This window comes from Lonchura striata, chromosome 2, assembly GCF_050655825.1.
Source record: "Lonchura striata isolate lonStrDom1 chromosome 2, ASM5065582v1, whole genome shotgun sequence".
Classification (NCBI taxonomy): domain Eukaryota; kingdom Metazoa; phylum Chordata; class Aves; order Passeriformes; family Estrildidae; genus Lonchura; species Lonchura striata.
In genome coordinates this window covers 130257458-130276809 of record NC_140704.1, presented here as the reverse complement: position 1 = coordinate 130276809, position 19352 = coordinate 130257458, and the positions used below count along the sequence as shown (strand labels likewise).

The 19352-nt window shown below is 37.0% G+C and overlaps 1 long non-coding RNA gene across 1 annotated transcript in view; it reads right to left on the bottom strand.

Annotated features, from left to right (window-relative positions):
• The window catches only part of LOC146768421 (uncharacterized), a 70241-nt gene extending 53776 nt beyond the window's left edge, over nucleotides 1-16465 (bottom strand). The window contains exon 1 of the long non-coding RNA XR_014952968.1: nucleotides 2839-16465. This is a non-coding gene — a long non-coding RNA (uncharacterized LOC146768421). The remainder of the gene's footprint in view (nucleotides 1-2838) is intronic.
• Nucleotides 16466-19352: the final 2887 nt, after the last annotated feature.

The window sequence follows — 19352 nt, the reverse complement described above, 5'->3', positions numbered from 1 at the left end:
CTGAAAGAGAAGGAAAAAAGGAAAATAGTCTTCTATTTGGAGTTAGTTATCAAAGTTTGCATTGTAGATCTAAGGTAACAAAAGTAAACACATGCTTATGTATCTAGGCAGAGCTTTAGTTAATTCACAATCAGATCTACAGCATTTTTTTTTATCAGAAATATATTTTCTTTCTAACAGTTTCTTGATGTCAGCCAGGTGGAAAAATTTTGAACCAACAAATACCTCACCACCACAATGCAACTATCTCAGGATGCCCCTTCTGAGCACTTGAGCTGCAATATTGGTGTTTCATAGTTGTTGTTAGAAATTGTTTAAAGGAAATGCAAAATAATTTGGGATACAAAATTACTGCAAACAAAATTAGGGTTAGTGTCTCAAATAATGGCTCACAGTAGATATGAGTCACAAAAGCTAGGCTTTGCATAGTCTTTTTCTTCCCTGGGTAAGGACTTGGTGTGGGGTTTTTTGCATGTTGTTAGCGTAACATTTTATTTCTGAAATGAAAAACAAATTTTCAGTAATTTCTTAGAATTTTTCAACCATTTTTTCTTATTGATTCTTATTCTATATCCTCAGTGAATTTAAAATATGCTTATTTTTTGAATTTCTTCCTGTTCTCTCTCTTAAACTTACATGCCTATGATACTATGGTATTATTTGTGAATGCTGCTGGCCTTGGACAGCTGCAGTTTCATTACAGGCCCATGAAAACTCTAAGAAAATGCATTGAAAAGTAATTCTCTTAACAGCTCCTTTTCTTACTCATTTTCTTTTTAAAAAACAGCCTTCATTTAGGAAGCAGTAATAATCTTAAGCAGCTATTTTACCTCCACTCTCTGTGTCAGACTGCTGAAAGGTGTGGAGTTGGCAAACATTGCATGACTCAGCCTGATATCTCAATCACACTCCAGAATAACAATAGATTGACCTTAAGGAAATGGCATTACAGAGAACAAAGAAAATCACACAGAACAATAGGAAGGAAAGAAGGAGAGGAAAATAATAGAAAAGCCCTTGAAATAGAGAGCCCCTTCCCTGCCCCCCTTCCAGATAAATTTTGTTTTTCCGGAGGACTGTGTAAGTAATGGTCTGCTAAGGGCTGCTGCTTTCCTATGGGGAGCTTCTCCATGGGAAACATATTCAGGAAGTTCTTATTTTAAAACCACAATATTATAAAATAATAATATTATTTAAACTAATCTATAAAAATTAATATTGTTTTAATTAATTATAGTTGCTATTTTAGTCAAATTGAAGTTTATATAACTTCTCACTTGTTTTGGTGATAGGGAGGGAAAGAACTGATACTGCTGAGCCCACAGAGACAAAATGATCTCTCAAAATATTCTCATTTTCAAGCAAGTCCCTGTAAAAGACAGATTTACAGCTATTCTGTAGAGGCACGTGCCTTCTCAGTATTCCCTGGGACAGTCTCCAGCTCCAGAAGATCCTGTGAGACCTGCCCAGGAGATGGAGCCAATCCCACTACTCAGACTCATGTCTTACAGGGTTTGCAAATAACGTTTTACAGGGAGACTGAGAAGCTGCAATATTTCTGATTAAACACTGAGCTGTGATGCCTTTGAGCACAGGGTCAAATAAAGTGAACACTGTGCTGTTCCCCTGTTCCCACTCATACCCCTAAAAAATGAAGAGTAGAAAGATGCATTGGAGGGGTTATAGTAATACATGCTTCATTCTGTTAATATATTTTTTATTATTTCATTTTATTATTTATTGTTTATACATTTTATTATTATGCACAAAGCAATACATATTGTCCCTGTATGGACTGATGTTGGGTTTTTGATAATACCTTTTGCCTCACTATGGCCTGAGGCTTGAATAAAACCTCATGAGGTCTTGTCTCCAAAGTCTCCACTCCTTTTAATTTCAATCTTTCCAAATGGCACCTGCTGGATTTGAGTGTATTTAATTTTAGTCTCAAGGGTATTAATGTGGATTATCACATTTACTATTTAAAATATCTAAGGTGATTATGCAGCTGATATTAAAGAATGATCTTTCACAATGCTTTAAATGCAAGGTCTTATTCAGATTTTGAAGAAGATTGCAGCTTCTGTTCAGGAGAACAGCTCTTAAAATTCACATGTTTCAAGGGAAGGAGCATTACATTATGAAGCTTTTGAAAGCTGGAAAGGACTCTTAGATATTATAATATTATAACACAATCCACAGCTTTTTGCTCAGCAGGTAACCATACTGAGCTCAGTTTCCACTTGATTAAAACTTCACCAGCTGGAAAGATCTTCCTCTGAGGAAGAGGGTGTTTCTCTTCTGGCTTTTCTAGAGGTAATAATGTGCAATTTATATAGTCCTTTTAAAATGGACACACAGGAAACTTTCTAACCAAACTGCCAGTAGGAGTTAAGAGTGACAAAATGCAAGAGAGCAAATTAGTATAAATAGATAGGAAGAAAATAGAAGTATCACAGCAACAACTGTTCCAATCAGCTCTACTGGGGCAATTAGAAAAAAAAAAGAAAAAAAAAAAAACCAACCTAAACAAATGTATTAATCATTCATAATTACTGGAGATAATTTATTAAAAATTATCTTATTTCTAAAGAGCAGCTAAATATAAAGTAGATGCAAACCTTAGGCCTGCTTAGTCATCTCAGAAGGTAACAAGGATTTGCTTCTCACAAGGACTTCGCTGAGGCATTACAAGGAAGGGAAGTATCGTTCAGCTCTACAGGCACTAGCCTATTCTTTCATAATTTTAAATCCCCAGTCTGAATAAAGCATGACTCTGAGTAAGATAGTCTCATTTTATGCAAGATTATACATGTTAATGTTATTTTTTTTACTTACCCTTTCCTGTATCCTTCTGTTTGCAGAGTGAGCGATAAGAATACACTCAGCTTTTGCTTTGAAGCAGACAAGAAAAACAGAGAGAGCTTATGTTTGTGAGCATGATAACCTACTTGCAAACTTGTAGGGATGTGGAAAATTCCAAGGGCTACTAATTACCATGTAGAATAATTCATTTAATTAGTCCTAAGTTTCCTCTGTAAAATGTAAGAAGGGGATCTACCCTTCCCTAAATAGGAAGCAGCTGTTCATTAAACATGCCCACAGAAAAGCACCTTTTAACTACTATTCCAGGAGCTGAATTAATTTCATTTTAGATTCATTTAGACTCCACCAAAGAATATAATAGGTGTTTTTTTCCTTAAAGGTGGATGAATTGGCACAGTCCAATATTTGTGATACAAAGACAAGCCTATATGCACACACATATAGGGAGGGAGTCTGTAGAAGCAGCTCAGGCAGTTTGCAGGAAGCAACACAAGTGAGCAAACAGCCAATACTGATGATGGAGACAGAGGATTCCCTTTAAAGTGGATAGAGGGTGGACTGTACTTAACTTGTACTTTGCCTTGCAGCCTTTAGTCAGTCTTGTCACTCTTATTAATATATTTCATATGCAGTCCTTATATCCAGCATAAATGAATGAGATCTTAGACTATGATCTGAGTGGGTATATTTCTTGTTTTCTTTACCAATATTCACAGCTCTGTTGATGATAATGGCAGTTTTCTGTTACAGAAGTGCTAACAGAAATCAAACACAATTGCTGCTTTCCTTAATCCCTATGTGATTTTTAGTGTCATAAACCTGTTAATTCATTTTCCTAATATTTCTGTGAAAAAAATTGGTGATAATCCGATAAATTTTATGACAAATTTTGTTTCAAAATTGCAATTAGTTAAGATCAAAATTTTTAAAGTCACAGCAAATTTTATGTAGGAACAAATTTCACTGTTGAGCATAGGATAGAACAAAACTAAAACCAGTTTGCTTAAATTTATTGCAGTGGGTTTCACAAGGCAACTTTAAGTAAAAAAATGAAGGGATAGACCTGAGTAGTTTTCTAAATTGGAATTAATTATTGCAGTTGAGCAGCATTACATTTAACAGATCCAGAACTTAACTCTTTGGAATTCTACTTTCCATGAAGCAGAAGACCCTTTCTCTAAGAAGTTTTCATTTCTGCTTCTCAGACACTCAGTAGATACAGAGAAGACCACATATAAGGACACTTTACAGCTCAGACTTTCACTTTTGAAATGTGAGATGTGCCTATCATTCACTGATATTTGCTCCCCTCCTACTACAGATGTGCAATTTTAGCTACAAAAGCAGCTCTACTGAGAGCAAGGGAGAAAAACAGATACATAAAAACATATATGTCTATGTGATTGATATTTATACTACCATAACATAAGCCTTGCAGAAATATTTAATTTCAGGAAAATAACCATGTGGAAAGGCTTTCAGAAGGTAGTGTTTCAGAACACACATTCATAATTAATACACTAATAAATCCAGAAAAAAACTCCAACTTTTTAATGTCTTCCAAGATCGAAATTTAAAACAAAAATGAAATGATCTTATGAAAATTATAACCTCAGATTTATATCAAAAAGTGTGCTTGCATGTAAAAAGAGCTACATATCAGTTTCTCCAAAACCTAAACATCAGCACCAGTTATGCGAAGATCTGTTACAAGGGACTGGCAAGTGCTTCACTTATTCTTTGGAGACCTTAAATCAGACATTAGATGTGGGTTGCACTTTTCTAAAAGTTTTGAATTCTTTTGGGTAATTGATTCTGAAATGCTCAAATACAGTTTCAAAACTAATTACTAAAGCACATTAACAGTAGTTACACAACAATATAGTTTCATTACGGCCTATAATGTATTTTTCCAAACACCCATTAGGATGCAAATCCAGTCTTTGTGTGTTGGAGCTCATTGTTGTGTAGGTATTTGGGGTCATTACACCTATGGTCACTTATGGATCACTGAACTCTGTGATGCTGCATATTCTATCAGTGAAATATGATGAGAACACTAAATTTTATGACAACACATAAACACAAAAAATTTGCATTAGAGAAAATAAAAATTTATCAGGAAGTACAAATATTTCTGCAAAAAGGTATGGACTGGAAGATATTAGAAAATAGAAATTCAGCTGAACACTTCAGGAGAGTTTCTATAACTTGTGGTCTCAAAGAAGATCTAAAAGATCTATCTTTTGAGTTTGAAATTATTTGAAAACACATCTGTCAAATGCAAAACTGTCAATAGCAGCTACTGACAATTGAGGGAGGAGAGAAGTCATTAAGGAAATGCTCCATTGCTTACAGTGGTTGTTTAAAGAGACTAACAGGTTAACTTAGCCAAATAAATTCAGTCTCCTTTTCACTTCAACATCATCTTCTTCCTGAGGCAGGCACTCCTGCACCCTTCTCCTTACTGTGAGAATTAAATGCAGATCCCAAGTTAATGTGCAGGTTGCTAATATGATCCTTAGCATAGTATGCCCTTGCCCCACAATGGTTACATGTTGGAAAGAAGTGCTTCCAAGTAGCTTGGTCCTAATTGTACTGATTTGCAGTGACTCACTGTGATAAGTAAGCCTCCTAAGTAAGTGTCTCTCCTCCCATATTTACTTTTCACTTATCAATTATTAAGTAAATAGAAATAATATCTGGGAGTGGGACCATAGCTACCATTATGTCTATAATTTCACAGAATGTAGGATTTGGAGTAGCTATAATGATTGTACCAAAAATTTACTGATAAAACAGTAAATAACAGCATGAAATGGACAAGAAATTCATTTAGATATTAGACAAGTTAGAACTATATGAAAAGAAGTGGTACTAAAAGCACCAGATATTGTCTCCTTACAGTTTCTACCTGATCTTGAAGGGGGTGATAAATCTGAGTACAGTGGAAACTTTGAGATACTTGAAGTAATATGGATATTCATTCAAGATCTCCAAATGATTTCTTTAGTAGCACAATATTCCATGGTCGACATGTAAGTAGATAACAAGACAGTAGAGGGGATTAAGAAAAATAATTACTTGATAGTCTAAGTGGGAGGGAGAAAAAAGGTAGAAAATATGGCTAATAAGGAAGAGCCAAAGATAATGGCCAAAAATTTGATGTAATGAACAAGAAAGAATAAAACGTCTCAGAAGGGGAGATATCATACCCAGATTTATGTTCAAAACCATGGACATTATAACAATTAATAAAAACATTAGATAACATATTGGGAGGTTTTGTTCACTTTGATTTTTGGACTGGATGTTGACATTCAATGCAGCACTGGATAAGAATCATAGGAAACAAAGTCAGATTAGGCATTGTTGGTGGAGAGACACCAGAGGAAATAATTTAGGACACAGTTATATAAACGGCTCATCAGGTAGCAATTTATAAAGAAACATGATTAAGTTTGGAGGCAACAGGATCTTTGTCATACTCCTTGTTGAACTTGCTGAAAACAAACACTATGTACATCAACTTTTGAGATTTAGAGAAACATTCCATTTTTTTTAGAAACCAACGAATCCTACACATTTTTTGTGATTTCCTGGTGGACATTGTTAGAATTATATCTGATTTCAGCTTCCACTCAGGAAGTGACTCGTCTACCTAACTGATGCTATCAGTTCTCTGAGGGGGCTTTTGCTTCCTCTCCATAATGCAGAGGCCTTCATTGTCTGCTTCATCTTTGCTGTGATGCTCACTCAACACCATATTGCTCAGTGTTGGCTGATGAACTGCTAGCATTTATTCCACTTAGTGCATCCACTTCTTTGCAGTGTTGTGAATCAAGATCAGCACCTTTTTAAAGCCTGCAATGGTTAATAACAAGTGTGCACAGACATGGATGGTCACCTAGAAATGTGCCAAAATAATTTCATGCCGACATTCCATTTCAGAAACATTACTTGGTTTAATGTGCTTAGTTAAAAATTTCTGTTAGTCTCAGACTCTAAACAGGTACCTGCATAAGATTAAACAAGAAGTATGGCATCATCAAGTATGGTTTAAATTGCTCTTCACTTGCTCCTCACTGACCAAAACTAGAAGCCATTTGTTGAGAGGGATAAACACTATTTCTAACTCACTAAGGTCTTAAAAGAAGCACATGATGGGGACCCTTCCTTCTTTGTCCAATATCCACCTGTGAAATCCTTAGCAGTATGCCATTATTGCAAAACTGAACACTTCTTTTCATTTCCTGATCTTTGTTGCACCAATTATTCAGCTGACATGACAAGAAGAGATGAGCATGTAATCAGGTCTGTAGATGATGCTTCTGGCCAACTGCAATTTTCAAAGAAACCCTGCTTCTTCTTTGCTCTTCTGCTGACAAGGTCAAATCCAAATGTAGGTACAAAATTTTGTGTGGGACTTTCTTTTCCCATGGAATTTGCTTAGACAGACATCAACTCAGGGAGTTTCAGAAAGTGGCTATTAAGAAGGTTTCCCAATCACATATTAACCCTCCCTTGTTAGTGTTAAAGTGGTGTCTCATGGTGACTTTGGTCATTCTGTAAATGTGAGTCATCATCCCACACATAAGGAGCAAGAAGCACAATTTGATTTTCAAATAGAGACTTCCTGATCAAGCACAAATTTTCCTAGGTTTCTGTGAAGCCTAGGTATCTCTTGCCACATAAATTTGTTCATATTCTTGACATTATTAGGTTAGATAAATTCAAATTTTGCTGTGAATCCTGCAACTCAGCAGAGCTAGATATTCATTCTCTACATAGATAACTGTAGCCTCTTAGTTTTTGATCAACTTGGTGGACTTTTATTGCCATTCCTGCTTTTTTGGTCATCCCTGTTCTAAGTGTTAATTTCTATTTCAGGTTTGAAGTAATCATACCCTGCTTTGTGAAATGCATATAATTCAGGAGGAGAATAACCCAAAGATTATATCTTAGAATAGGGTTTATCATCATATTGTCTGGATATCTTTGAGGCCTGTGGATATTTCATATGAGACCTCTAAAAGGCAAGAAAATAAAATTCCTGTATGCTGTGGCAGGTAGGCAAATGCTTCTGGGAGGAATACACCTTTACTAATCCACACCTCACAAATATGTAGGAGTTTGCAGATCAAAATACTTTGGAAAAAGTCATAAGAGAAGCTGCTAAAATATGGCTACTACTTGGATCCAGTCAATTCTGCCCCAGTTAAAAGGCTCAGAGCTAAAATCAGTGTGTTCTCACAAAACAGCCTTTTGGCTGATGTAGCTGGTATCATGGCCCATACATGTATAAAATCACAAAACATCACACAAGGGCTTTGTAATTTCTGAATACTTGTTTTATAATATGTATCAAGGTGCATAAGTGTCATCCCTATTTGACATATTTATATGATCACTTATTACCAACAAGACTTCCTGCATCATTCTTGAACTGTTGTTTGACACTGTGTTGTTTAACACACATAATTCAATATTTAATATTAATTTTATATTCTATTGTTTAAGATTCACTATAAGTCTTTTGCAGATGTATGTAATGGTGAAAATGTATTAATAGTAAGATAGAGAGCACTGAGAATAATAATTTTTTTAAATTGAGTGAGAGAAGGGAAAAGAGAACAATAGATAATCTGCTGTGCCATGAGTGACATTCAAACAGGAACTAGCCACATGTAACTTAAAAGTAGAGAAATTCCTCTAAGTGTAGTATTGTTTTCTTGTTACATACTAATTTTACACATTGTTTAAGCAGCAATGAAACAGAGAAGCATTTTCTGAGCTATCACATTTTTAACTCAATTCATCTTGAAAAACTGTTTTCAGGAACAAAATCTGGATTTAGGCATTGGAGGGATGGGAATAAAAAGTAATATTTTTCTTTAAGTCTAGCTCTTATCTTGACTGAAATAAACATTTCTATCCTCAGAATACTTCCATTTAAAAAATAAATTTTAAGACATGCATAATCTGTAGCAAATAGTAAAGCTAGCCAAGAACCCAGTAGCTCAGAAAGAAAAAGTGTAGGGAATAAAAGAAGAGGCAAAAAGGTCAAGATAAGAGAAGACTATACTGTTCTGTGGATGGGATCCAGTGCCTCTGACACCAACATGGAGATATTTCCCACAAAGCAGAAAAGTTTCAGCTATGGTTTCACAGTGGCAGAGCTCATTTTGGTGGCTCATTAGCTGTTGGAGCCAAGGCAGGACAATGGAACCTGTAAGGCCCAGGCATGGGTCAAACAGTCAGAGAAATAAAGCACGTGGGAAAGGAAGCAGGAGTCAAAGGAAGCAGGAACAGGCAGGGGGGCTCTGTTTACTCTTCCAAGTGACTCAAAAGACTCAGCACATGACACTAAGAATATTATTCTATTTTTTAAGGGAATATTTGTTTAGGTGAAGATTAAACTAAGAAAATTCTGATCTATGGGAACAGGGTCCCATGATGCATTATTACTCACTGTGCAGGACTATTTCTCTGAAACAATACTGGAGGTCTGAAAATGTGACAGGAAGGACAGTTACATAAAACATTTTTAATGCAATTTAAAATTCCATGCAGTCATGTGCTTACAATCCCTTATTCAAAAAAATTTGGTTCAGTAGCTCTAAACACTTTGGTTTCTGGTATTAAGATTCTCCTGTTGAGTTTTCAAAGCTGAAAGAGTTTAAAGGGACATTTGTGAGCTTGACTGAGCTACTTGCAGCAGCACTCAGAAATAAGCACCTCAGGCTTTTTAATGCTTCCCACATACAGCTTCTCTTTATACAGAGAGGAAACCTGCTTCTGTGAAGTGCAGCAACCACTAATGGCATTTGATGAGGATCAAGGGAAAAAATTAGTTCTTTCCCATGGATTTTTACAATCCAGATAGAAAAGGCCATCTATTTTTGTGGCTTATATTATGAATATATATTTTTAGAATAACTATTTTCTGCCTTCATCTGACCCCCTGTGCTGATCAGACACAGAAGTCTCTGTTCAAATTTCCACTGTCTTTCTGGGCTGAGAGCATCAGAGAAACTCATCTCTGCCATGTCTTGATTTCAGTCAACAAATAAATAAATTTACATCAAGACAGGACACTTGTTTACTTAGTTTGGAGCATGCTGGTAAGTGAATGCTTGTTATAATTTATCTGCTACAACGTATGTCAACAGTGTGAAATTATAAAAAGAGCGTCCTTTTAGGATAACGTCACACTTTTTAATGGTAATTTGCGGGATACTCTTTTTTTGGTGGTTTTTTTTTTTTTTTTTTTTTTTTTTAATATTAAGAAAAGAAGGCAGGACAGAGAATGAGACATAAGCAGAGAAAAAGAAGAGTGAGGCAAATTTTCAAAAGCAATTCTTCATGCTAAAGGCTCACCTTGTGATCACTGATTACTGACTTTCAGGTCCTGAATTTGAGAATCCCCAAATAGCTAGCTTCTGCTTTTCCGGATACAACACCCCACTTTATCTGCGTTACCATAGTCAAATTACACAGGAGAAGATCCCGAGGGAAACTCTGAATCTCTGTCCCTCCCGAGGTGTTTCAGGGTGTCAGCAGAATGTGTCCTGTTTGCCCTTGCAGCAGTCAGTGAGGAGAACTGACAGGAACGTGCAGGTCAAGAGGCTGATGAGTTTAGTGAGGCATGTTGAGAGTTGTAGAGAATCTCTCTGAAGCCACTTTCATGCCATAGGCACAAAATTCTGGCTAAACACCAAGCCTCTGAACTCCCACAGATTTCTGGTGGGTTTGATGCTTCTGAACCTGGCCTCAGTTCTTTCTACAATTTAGCTAAAATACCTCAGAAAGGATAGTACTGGTACCATGTCATAGAGAAAGGAGTGACTCCTGTCCTGCCTGTTCTGCCTGAGAGAACATCTGCACTAAGCCAGGGGCTGGGGACCCTACTGGAGGCCCCATCCAAGAGGTGAAAGTCCAGCTGCTTACCATTAGTAGTGGGCTGGGAAATAATAGTTCAATTCTTCAATATTAGCAGTGGTTTCATATACAAATTACTTATATTGGTCTTTCTAGGAGGAAGTACCTACAGAGTTTTGGCTGGTAACACCTTAGAGATGTTCTGCTTGTGGACACCTTGGCATCCATGTCACATAATTTTCTTCTCCTTTTTTTCATTACTAAAAGCAATTGCCAAAAGAAATGTTGTTTTTGAACAGTTCATCTATGCATGCTGTTTATATCTGAAGTAGAAATCCTCAGCTTTTAACCAAGATTCATAAAGAACATAATCCTGTTTTATTAACACAGATCCCCGGAGTTCAGGCTCTCACTCTGATGTTGCTATTGCAAAAGCCAGTGAGATCAGATGAGACTCCTACAGCAATTAGAAAACAAGCAGTAGGAGCTGCTAATCTGTTAGAAATCAAATACTGCACCTTGTTATACATGACTATGGAGCTGTGGTGGTTTATGATGTATGTGCTACACTGCTGAACTTCTGAGGCAGTGAGCCCAGTTTATCACTACATTGAGCTTTGTCTTTTATTTAAGGAATGCTGCTCTCTGGGCTGCTTTAAGCTCATGTGTAGCTGTGACTGCCTGGGACACCAGAGCATCAGGCTTTCTGCAGGGTTTGTCCATTTTAAGGATGCTGCTCCTGTACTAACCTTGAAGGCCCAACAAGACTCTGCTGTCCAGGCTTGTAAGCCTTGGCCTTGCTGAGCTATACACACCTCACAGTGATACAGCTAAAATATTATTTTTGAACTGCACACTGCAATTCTTCACACCACACAAAAAGGAGTTGCTGTAGGACTTAGTTTGAAGTGTGTGACAGAAAAATAGACAGGTCCTGTCTGTATTCCTGTAGGAAAGTGGTCTCAGTCCAGTCAACTCACTGTCTGTGTATGCCCCACCCCACTGCTGTCTGTCCCTGCCAGGGTGCAGGTCATGGATTTGTTGGTGCATTGCTCTGATCTGTCACTGAATGACTTAAAGAGCTTTTAGGTTGACGTTTTTACTGCCTTTGATGAGATTTTAGATCCAGAAACAGGAGATTCTTTGCTGTGCAGAACACCCTCTCTTAGTCCCTTCTCATGGAGATTTTACCCTTTTATTTTCCTCACTTTTTCTACCATATGCTCTGAAAAAAAAATTGCTACTTTGTAGTGTTTGGTAATAAAGTACTAAAGAACAAATACAAGCAAAAGTGGATGGCACCTTTGATAGGCAGAAAAGGCAGAAAAATCGCAAATTAAAATAATGTAGTAGTATTATATACAAACCAGACTTGTTTGTTTATTATTTTAAAGATTAAACTATTTAAAAGAGAAATTTTTTAAACTTTCAATGAGAAAGACACATTTTTCAGAGTAAATTGTTAGTTCTCAGAACAACATTAAATGGTGTGGTTCTGTCACTTCCCAGGATATTTTATTATATGAAGTGCATACCATTAGTGGCAGATATATTAAAAAAAATTCCTTTCTTCCTGTACATGCTCGTTGCCTGGTGGTTCTTCTTCAGGGACACCCCCTGAGTGCTTTATCTGCTGTCTTTGTCTGTCTTTATCTGTGCTAATAACACTCCCTAGTGACTGGCACTTTCATTTTGCTGGAATACACTTTTCCCACTACAGGAGTGGCTGCTGCTGCTGGTGCCCTGGGATCTGCACAACCAGTGTGTGACCTCATAGCCTGAGATGACTTTATAATTTGAGACTATAGGAAAAGGGTTCTCCAGGAAAGTCATGCTACCTCTGAGCCTGAGGATTTTCACCAAGATCCTCAGTAAAATATCGGTAATGTAAAGTTGCAGGAGAGAAAATCTGCAGCTGAACTCACAGAGATGACTTAGAAAATTAGCTAAATGAACTAAATGAACCTGAGTGCAAAAATATAGTTCTCAGTATTAATTTTTTTTTCTGTAGCAATGTCAACTATGTTTTTGATAAATTAAAAAATGCATGCTGTAAAAGAATTGAGTCCTGCAAAACAGTAAGCAACCTTGAAAGCTTTCCTTTTATCTTTCATTTCTAAAGTTCTGAGGTATGCTGTTAAAGCTTCTGGAAATATAAATTCTGAATCTCTGTAAAGCGTGTGAAATAACTATTCGTGGAGACAGAACATTGATTCAGGCAATATTAATACCATCTTAAAAAAAATCAAGGTCAAAAGGCTTAATTTGTTTTTTCCTTACATCTAAGCAGGCAAGGGCATGATTTAGCATGGATGCCTCATCTCAACTAAAACCTATTCTATTTCATGTTGAAACACAGCAAAAAATAATGTGTCAGTTCTTAATTATATTTTTACTTGCTTCTGGTGTTTTGGTTTGGTTGGTTTAGTTTTTTTTGGGTTTTTTTCTTTTTTTTTTTTTTTTTTTTTTTTTTTTTGTGGGGGTGTGTTCCTTTTCTTTTCTAGGATTTAATTTCATCTCTAGCACAGGAAAACACAACCTGTGTGAGGTCTCCACTTCCCAAAGACTGAGCTGTTGCCTCTCAGACAGGGAGAGGAACTATGAAGTGCTATATCAGGAAGTTTCAGACCACCACTTTTCACAGAGGTACATATAATGGTACTACACAAGAAACAGCAGGGTCGTTCAGCTGGCAAAAGCAACTAAACTGTCTCAAGGCTTTTACTATAGGCTTACTGCAGGAGGACCCAAGTCAAAAACCAAATTAAGCCAATAGGACTTCACAAGTATTACAGCAGGTATTAGGGGATTTTCTTGACCTTCTTTTCTTAGCAGAGGCCCAGTTTAGGGACAGTCCTGGGTTTTCTCTGTGGGGCAGGGGCAGGACCACTACAGGTCAAAGTGCCTTCTCTCCAGTACCTTCTGTCTGCAGCTCCCAGTGCTACACAAGAGTGGAAATCAGCCTGTACATTTTGGTAGCACAACCAGGAGTTAGGATAGCACAGTGTAAAATTAAAATAATTTTCTGTTTATTTGGCTTAGCTACATTTATTCCTTGTGTGAAGTTGCTAAAAGCCAAGTAGAAATGTGGAAATCATGACCCTGATACCTTGTGTCTGCCTGACTATAAGGACACCCTGGAATTTTTTAAGGATGTGTGACACTCTGCATGTTTCAGGTAATTGGTACTGCAGGCTCCCTAAGGAAATAGCAGTAACCAAATTTATTAGTGCTAACTTATTCTGCCTCAAGAGAGGCAGCTGCTTCAGAGATGTTGACAGGAGAGTTAGTTCCCCTCTTGCAGCATCCCACTGTTTGTTTCTGCTCTGCCTTCATATTTCAGGGCTCATGCCACAGGTTTTTCATGGAACTGAAATTAACTTCAAGTTCTACCCTATCTGATACCACATTATGTGGACTGTTATAAAAGATAAAGCATGGGAAGGATCCTGTCCTGCTGGCCTATAAATAAAATATTTGTGTGCTAGGGCAGGATAGGACTTTTGGCTTCAGTATGATAAAGTTGTAGAGATTAGCCCCAGAAGACTGCATTATCACAGATGTGCAGTAACACAGAAATAACTCATCAGAAGGAACAAGTGATCCATAGTGTTGCAAAAAAAGAGTAAAATTTCTATATTAAGATGTTAAATATGCTTTATATCTCTATGGCCCACACTAGATACAGCATGGGAAGAGAAGTGGATGCATGTAAACATAACATTGTGAAGTTCAAAGTATGTCATTCCTTCTAACAGAGCTATTAAATTCAGTATTTTAAATACCTCTATAATTTTACATTCTATTAGCATTTTCAGAAACACTCATTTTTTTACCTTATTCTCCCACTGATATTAAAAAAACTTGCAAATTTAGAATGCAATACACTTTCAATGTATTTTTCCCTGAGTTTGCATCCAAGCAAGAGTGGAGTTTTGTTACTTTGCAGTGAACTCTCACGTAGAGTGGAAGAGAAGGACACATCTCCATTTATATATGATACATAACATGTGATTTTTAACAATCCTTTTCATAACCTCTAGTCCTCTACATCAGGGTCTGCAACTGAAAACTACCTATCACATGAGCTACAATAATGCAGCTACAGGTATTGATGATCTTCAGTAATTACACAACATTCCATAAGGCACATATTCAAAACTACTGAGCTGGAGATTTTACAAAAGGGATCTCCTCAGGGCAGAAATTAAGTAAAAGAATATCAGCTTTTTTACCAACCAAGAACCTTTTTTAGCAAATGGAATTCTTTTGGTAATTGTAAAAAGTATGAGGAAATTGATTGTTGTTGAATTGGCTTTAATTAAGCATCATTCAAATGCTTGCCAACTTAACTGACCTGACCTTGACTGAAAGAAGGAATAAACCACATAATACATGACCCAGTGCTCAGTGTTATTGATCCAGCAGAATGGATAATATACAGTTGTCTAATGCAGCACACCCTGTGCTCAGAGCTATGAACTCATTCACATAGAATAATTTATTTGGTTCTAGAAACAGCTCTTAGAATTAACAAATGGCTTCTTATTTCTTTTTCCTCTTTTCAGTACTACCAGCACTGTCCTTTGTGCACAGATAAGTGCTACTTGACTTGAAATGTAAAGAAATACCATCTCACAGCTGTCTCTACCCAGGCAATTTGCCATTAAGTGAAGCCTGCCAAAGCAAAGGTTTTGGCATAAGGCAGAAGTAAGTTGTTGCAGTGGCCTGAGAAGCACTCACTGAACACCAGTATGTTCAGTGCTACCACTACCAGGAGGGAGTTCACTGTAGTACACACCACAGCTCATGAGTCGTTATGCAATGTAGAGTAAAAACATTGAGTGGCCAGCTTCATTGAATTTGTAATGGGTTTAAACTGCACAGCAATTACAGAACCTAGGGCCTTGAAGGAATGTTTCTTAAGTATACCTTCCCCTCTAGTTACTAGGATTTAATTATTAAACCTGAATTCCATTAACATGATGGGTCCCATCCCTTTCACTGTGCCTTTAAATTGCTCACAAAATTTCTCAATTACCAGTAGAAACTTTGATCTTGCAACAAAGACCTGGCTGCAAAAACTACAGGGTAAAATAATGTTTCTTTCATGCTGGCAATTAATTAGATTTTTTTAAATGTGCATTTTAAAAGAAGTAAGACCGAATCAGATTTTAATGATGATGACATTAGTAACAAAAGCTGTGTGCAATTTATGCAACTAAACCTTTACAATAAGCTGAAACCAAACCTCTGTATCTCACTGCCCTTTTAACAATAAAGGGCAATGCCAATTTGATATTGACATTGGAACACCAACATTTCCCACAGAAATTACATTTTCTTAATATTTTTGTTTATAAATACTATGGCATATGGTTAAGAGGATATCCTCTCTCCAAATAATGGACTGTCTAAATATTTGTCTGTCTCCAAAAGAAACACAATATCTATTAGCATAAAAGATTCACTTCCACTAAATACAATATGCTGTTTTCAAGCTTTGTAATGTCAAATCTTTTTGCAAAATATTGCAGTTGTCCACAATGCTGTATACATCACCATTTCTCTCACTAGTAAAATACTGAACTTATCTCTCTTTTTACTGTAGATTTGTCAGCATAAAAACTGTGTTTTTAAACACACAGTTGAGTATTTTGTAGTCTAGATGGTGTTATGTAGAGTATTATTTTAAAAAATGCTAATGCTTTCATCTGTTAGGCTGAAAGCATGATGAGCTGCATCGATGAAGAAAAGGCTTCATCGATGCAGTTGCAAAACTGAAAGTGGCTTCTCACCACAATATTCTATAAAAAGCTCTGTTTGTGGTACCTAAGATAGTTTTCAGCTGTAGAACACTTTAAGATTTGGAAACCATGGCTTTCTTGCTTAAAGCATAACATTAAAAGTTCTGTCATGTCCTGACTGTGATGAATTGTTACAGCTTTTAATATAATGCTATGCCTCATGTTAGGCACTAAAAATTAAACATTTCCTGTTCAGCTGCAAGTGCCACTGATCCCAGTGTATGTGTTCTGAACAGCAGTTCTATTGTATTATGGATCTAGATTATTTAATGTCTGTAAGAGCATCCAACTGTGCTGCTCTGCCAAGAAAGCAAATCCTAAATACTTAAAAATTTACATTAGGTAAAAACAGGACCATATGTTCATCTTACTTGCATTCATTATTAAGAGAAAAAGCACGTATTCATTTTATTATTCATCTGATAAGGAAGTCAGACATATCATTAAAAGTGAAAGGGGTGTCACAAACGTGACTGCTCCTTTTTGCTCTTGTACCAAAGCTGATCTCCACAAACAATTGGAAGCTCCCCACCTGCAGTGAGCACATGAGTTTGTTAACAGCCACGGCTGTGAGGGAAGGGCCAGGGCAGCATTCCTGGAGAGCTGATGGATGTGAGCTGGTGTTCACTGTGAGTTCCAGATGCCCTTTGGACATAACAGGCCCCTGCCTGTGTTTACCATGTAGTCACAAAGTGTAGGTTGAAGGGAGTGTTTCCAGGAGGGATGTGACCCAGCAAGCAGAGCTAGGCTCATAGGTCTTCTAGTTCTTGTGTATTGGTTACTCCCTCACCTTCTTTAACCTGCTTTGCTGATCCTGAGAGTAACTTTACTGAGGCTGACAATTTACAGAGCTAGGCTGTATGATGTCCCTACTGTGATACAGCCTCACTCTAACAGCAGCAACCTGGTAGTGGATGTGCAGCATTAACTGACACAGGATACATCCTGCACCACATACACTGAGAAAAATGCAGCGCCAGCCAGATCTTTAATTTTGTTGAAGGAAGGGGTGTGTGCTCTACACTGATATTCCTCTCTGATATTCTGGACTGTAATACTCATTCGCTTTCAGGTCTGAGAACAGCTGAATGAAAGACATGCTTCTTCTTTTAACTTTTTACTGCTAACGTGCAGAAATTAAGGTTCTCATGTACGTATTTTTCGTGGCAGAAGAGATAAGAACCAGCAGATAAAGTTCAAAACGTCAGTAAACGACGTTCAACCTGTCCTCCATTTGAGTAAGGGACTTATCAAGAACAGGGAGGAGTGAAGGGCACAGCTGGCTTTCCAGATAATCCTCATAACCTTATAGGACCTTTCAAAATATATTACAAACATACTAAAGATTATTTCTTTCTCATGTTTACTTCACTTTTTATTGTGACACAGCGGGGACAGTATCACTGACTGACATGCCCTTCTATTTAAGACTACTACAAAAATGAGGAGCTTAGAAAGGTCCAGCCAATACTGGCCTCTGTGTATCAGGATTTCTCCCCATAGCAAGCCAGTCATAATGGTGTGTCCATATCTTTCTGACTGCAGAGACTGCTCCATTTTCTTTGACAATAATCTCCTGGAACAAAGCAGGAAAAAACAAACCTTAAAGGTGTGTTGCAGTCCTATCCCTTATCTTTCTCCCTTTGGTTGACTTACTCTCTCCAGAGACCAAGGAGATTCCAATTGTGTTCCTGAGTAAAGGAGGAGGAGAGCCCTTGTCCCCATTAACTATGTTGGTTATTACCCAGACAGTCTGGCCTCAGGTACAGAACCTCACAAATACAATTTCAGACATGAGGAAATGAGTTTTCTGTTGATATCACAATGTGAAATATTCCAAAGCAACATTGCAGAATGTGCATATGTGTATGTGTCTTAGTGGCACCAATATCGTATATTACAGTCAAACTAAAATCAGCATCAGCATTTGTCTTTGTCAGAATCAGGTAAGAGTAGAATGCTAAGTAGGTGTTAGAATAACATTTTTAGAAATTTATTATTTAATGGTTGACTTATCCTTTTCAAGTTATGGGGGCAGCTATTTTTGTAAAGATTGCATTGACATTCTGGCTGTATTTGAGACAGAGATCATTAGTTGAAAAGGTAAAAATCTTTGTTTCACTTAGCAACTGTATTTTAAGTCCACCAGCAGTGTGCTTATCAAAGGTGAGTGCACTGCTCTAGTTCCACATCGTAATAGTGCATATTATGCCAGCAACTAAAAGATGAGAAGAACACCAGGGAAGTTTGCAACATGAAATTGTACATATCTTAATAATTTTGCAAGGACTTACACTAAAATATAGGTGCTGCTGCATAAAGTTTGAGTTCCTCTTGAAATTGTCTATGTGCTCACTGTGTGCCTTTTGTATATACTACCAAGCTATACAGAATTTATAAAGAGAATCAACATGCTAGGCAAGGCTGGGGAAAAAAAATCTGTTACAGGCTTTTCCTTTTAGTGATTTCTGGATCCTTTTTTCCAGTCAAGATGACATTTCAATTTTAAATAGCACTTTGTTTGAAATCACCAAGGTATGAAACAGTCATCTTGAAAGGAACAAAAATAGCTCAGTGCAAACCACCAACAGAGAAAGAGGAGTTTCTGTTATAAAATTTTCTCTTTTATATTATTTGGATGTTGACCTCTTGTGTGATCTCAGACTTCTTACTGAACTATGATTCTCAGAAACTTATGTTGACTTGCTACTCAAAAGTGCCAACACCTGTTGCACCTTCACCCTGATCTTTTACTTACATGGCAATTAATTCTGCCTTAACATCATCTGGGTTGTTAATGAAATGTCAGTGTTTCAACTCTAGTGAAAATTGTGTTAA